We start from the raw sequence: 4,468 nt of genomic DNA, 5'->3' as shown, positions 1-4,468 counted from the left end.
GGATGGGGCTACCCCGCACTCTTCCGCCCCTCAGAGCTGTGGTACATTTGTAACAGAGGAAAAAAAACTTTAATACATCTACTGATGCCTCCGGACACATCTTCAGTGATGTTTCTGGAATCATCGGGTGTTTCGGGTCTTTCAACATCATACACCCTCCTCCAGGTGACCCAACCTGGGCTGATCAGACCCCAGCTTGTGTCCAGATTGCTAGCCTCTCCTGACTCCATGCCTCCCCCCTTTTGAGCTACAGCCATCTTGAAGCCCTCTCTGCCGCATTGGTGGTATTGCTGATGGCTCTCCTCTTCCTCTCTCCCTCGATGCCCAAATTGCCAAAGGCTTTGGTTAAAGAACAGGCTGCGAATCTCCTACATCCGACCTCCACTGGGAGACACCTCGCTCTCCATCCAGCCCCCTGGCAGTTGCTGACCAGTCCTGCGTACTTGGAGAGCTTCCTTTCAATGGCCTCTTCCAAGTGATCTTCCCATGGGACTGTCAGCTCCAGCATCACCACCTGCTTCATAGACTCAGGCACAAGGACAATGTCTGGTCGCAGGGTGGTGGCTGCAATATGGTTGGGGAACTTCAGCTGTCTTTCGAGGTCCACCAGCAGCTGCCAGTCCCTTGCAGAGGCCAGGATACCAGCAGATGTTCTCTTGGCGGGTATTGGCTGCTCCCCAGCTCTTACAAAGGCAATGGCCTGCTTGGAGGGTCAGGACCACTTCGCCCACTCGACTTCTGCGCTGAGGGCTCCAGCGATGGTCTTCAGGACCTGATCATCGGTACCGTCCCTCACCGAGTGTCCTTGTGCAGCTGCTGAGGACGTGCTCCAGGGTTCCTCGCTTGGAACACAGTGGGCACGCTGACGACTCTGCCTTGCCCCATGTGTGCAGATTTGATGGGCTTGGAAGCACATCGTACACTGCCTGGATGAGAAATTGGATGCGGTGTGGCTCAGCTTTCCAAAGCTCAGTGCAGGTCAGTTTCCTCTCAACCTCATTCTCCCATCTTGTCCAAGCTCCCTGTTGCTTCATTCCCACCACCTTGTGGGTTCTCGTCTCCTCCACTGCTGCTCTCACCTCCTCCTGAACTTAGTGACACCTTCCCTCTTGGGATGGTGTCCATTTGGGGAGTTGGAAAGGATCCTAGCCCAGCTCAGCCTCGTGTGACGCAGCCTTTCCTCAGCTTCCTCTGCCCTCCACTTCCTGCCAGTCCTCACTTGGATCCCTGCTCGAGCCACCCTCGGATCACTTGAGTTCCTGTACTGTATCACTTCTCTGGCTCTTGTTACCTTGAATTCCTCAAGGTAATTCTGTGATAAAATGAGGGGCCACAGGATTCTGGGAAGAATGCCATGCTGATGCTAAATACACCCAGGCTTTGAACTTCCCAGGTAGGCCAGACTTGTCCACAGATTTCAACCGATTCTGTGGTGACTATGAGGTCATCTATGAATGCCCTGATGGGTGGTTGCCATTGAGTGGAATTCATTCTGGGCCCTCTCTCTCAGACTGAGTGAGCATGGCCGTGTCTAGGGAGAACACTGTCACTGAGATAGTGCACCCTGTGATGTTGCTGATCTCCACCTTGTGCCAACTCGATGTAATTGCTCCTGAAGAGATCCTCATCCTGAAGTTGCTGTAATAATCAGCGATAAGGTCTCTGATTCTGCAGGGGACGTGATGTTTGGTCAGTGTGAGCTGCACCAGCTTGTGTGGAAGGGAGCCATATGCATTTGCCAGGTCAAGCCACAGCACTGACAGGTTGCCCTTGTTCTCTCTGGCCTCCCTGATGAGCTGTGTCACCACCTCGGTGTGCTCCAGACAGCCCGGTGTCCCTGAAATGCCCCCCTTCTGGACTGATGTGCCGATATAGGTGTTCTTTGCTAGGTAGGTGCACAGCCGATTGGAAACAGCACTGAAGAAGATCTTCACCTCGACACACAGCAGGGAGATGTTGTGGTCTATCTGGGTGGCATTTTCCTCCTTTGGGATCCACACCCCTTCCGCCACTCTCCACTGTTCTGGGATCTTTCCCCTTCTCCAGAAGATTCTCAGGATCTTCCACAGATGCAGCAGGAGTTTGGGGCAGTTCGTGTACACTTTGTACGAGGTGCTGCTTGGTCCCGGAGCCGAGCTTGCCCTTGCTTTGCGGACGACCTCTCTGACTTCCTTTAGCTGCCTCTCTGACATGTCGAACTGCACATCTGGTTCAGAGGGGTTCTATCAGAATGTTGCACTCTCCCAGCTCCTGCTCTCTTTCAGGATCACTGTATATCTTCTTCAGATGTTAACGAAATCTTCTTCTATAACTTCCTGCAAATAGGCCAATTTCCCACTGCCTTTCTGCCCCAGCAACTCCTTGGTGAGCTTGAAGGGGTTGGCGATAAAGGCAGCACGCTTTCGGGCCCTTTCACAATGCAGTCTCCGATGCCACTCTACCTGACAGAGAACCCTGATCTTCTTTCGTAGTATGCATGTCAGCTGGGCCAAGCCGATATGCTCCTCTTCTCCTGCCTCCTTGTACTGGGACTTCAGCGCTTTCATCTCCTGCCTGATGTTGTGGGTCCTCAATGTTCTTTGAGTGAGGTGTTCTGGAGCCTTTCTCCTCCTCCGAACTGTTCAGCTGCGATGCTGACAATGATTGTCGTCGTGGCTTGTAGCTTCCTATCGACCTCTCCCTTCGCTGTTGCCTCCAGAATTTGCTTGATATCTTTGTTAAACTGTTTCCACAGTGATGTTATGTTAGCTGCAGGCCATTTGATCTGCCTCTTGTTAGATGTGATGTTAGAGGGATCAGTTTGCAACACTTGGAGGTTCTGGGCACGATGGGGCAACTCTGGGCCTGGCACCTCCTTCGTCTCACCAGCTTGGACACCTGCACGTTGTGCTGCCCCTGCTCCTGCCAGACACTTCATCCTCGCTTGGTGGGTCTTCAAACCACGATCGTTCTTACAGATTTTGCCACAAGCGCACTGCTTGCTCACAGTCGTTTGTCCGTTGCCTGGGTCTGATTTCGTTGTGTCTGTCCAACTGGGGTGCTCATCCACCCCCCCTCAGGCCCCTGGGGGTATCTATCCCTTAGATTCATTGTAGCTTTTGTGGGGGTCCTCCTCTCCGAGGACACAGATTGGGTTGCCAGCCCGTTCTGCCCTGGTCGCCGTCTCTCCGAGCTGTCACTAACTCTCTGGTCGTCACCACTCTTTTTGTGGTTGTCACCCAGTCTTTCCCGGCCGTCACCGATGAACTCAGGGTGTAAGCTGTGTACATACATCTACTGATTCCTCCGGACACATCTTCAGTGATGTTTCTGGAATCACTGGGTGTTTTGGGTCTTTCGACATCATACACCCTTCTCCAGGTGACCCAACCTGGGCTGATCAGACCCCAGCTCGTGTTCAGATGGCTAGCCTCTCCTGACTCCATGCCTCCCCACTCTTGAGCCACAGCCATCTTGAGGCCCTCTCTGCCGCATCGGTGGTATTGCGGATGGCTCTCCTCTTACTCTCTCCCTCGATCCCCAAATTGCCAAAGGCTCTGGCTAAGATAAGCAGTTCAAAAAAGAAAGTAGTGAGATGGTGTTCATGGGTTCAATATCCATCTGGAAATTGGATGGTAGAGGGGAAGAAGCTTTTCCTGAATCGCTGAGTGTGTGCCTTCTGGCTTTGGTACCTCCTTCCTGATGGTAAGAGGGCCTGTCCTGGGTGGTGGGATCCTTAATGATGGATGCCCCCTTCCTGAGGCAGCACTCCTTGAAGATGTCTTGGATACTGTGAAGGCCAATATCCATGATGGAGCTAACCAATCTTAAAGGTTACTTTGGTCGTGTACAGAAGCCCCCTTGTACTCGAGGGTGAAGCAGTCAGACAGAATACTCTCCACAGTACATTTGTAGAATTTTTCAAGCGTTTCAGTTGACAAACCAAATCTCATCAAAGTCCCAATGATATATAGCTGCTGTCTTGTCTTCTTTATAGCTGCATCGATATCTTGGGTCCAGGTTAGGTCCCCAGAGATACTGATTCCAGGAACTTGAAATTGCTGATCACTTCTGATCCCTCTGAGGATTGGTTTGTGTTCCCTTGTCTTACTCCTTCTGAAGTCCACAATCAGCACTATGCTCTATGGTCTTGCTGACATTGAGTGCAAGATTATTGCTGTGACACCACTCAGCTGACTGGTATATCTTGCTCCTGTTCGCCTTCTCATCTCCATCTGTGATTCTGCCACAATGGTTGTATCATCAACAAATTTATAGTTGCATTTGAACTATGCCTAGCCATAGAGTCATGGGCATAGAGAGAGTAGAACAGTGGGCTAAGCACGTACCCCTGTGGTGCCCCAGTGATGCACACTCGTCAGCAAGGTGGAGATGTTATTTCCAATTCACTCAGATTGTGGTCTGCCGGTTAGGAAGTGGAGGATCCATTCTCAGAGGGAGGTGCAGGTCTGTAGATTTTTGATCAGGA

The 4,468-nt window shown here is 51.7% G+C and overlaps 1 pseudogene; it reads right to left on the bottom strand.

The window, feature by feature from the left end:
- Window positions 1–247: 247 nt before the first annotated feature.
- On the bottom strand, window positions 248–2,917 carry LOC132400055 (uncharacterized; annotated as a pseudogene).
- Between the last annotated feature and the right edge of the window lie 1,551 nt (window positions 2,918–4,468).

The sequence above is a fragment of the Hypanus sabinus genome, chromosome 9, assembly GCF_030144855.1.
Source record: "Hypanus sabinus isolate sHypSab1 chromosome 9, sHypSab1.hap1, whole genome shotgun sequence".
Taxonomy (NCBI): domain Eukaryota; kingdom Metazoa; phylum Chordata; class Chondrichthyes; order Myliobatiformes; family Dasyatidae; genus Hypanus; species Hypanus sabinus.
Note: the sequence above shows the minus strand (reverse complement) of the source record. Positions and strands in the feature narration are given on the sequence as shown.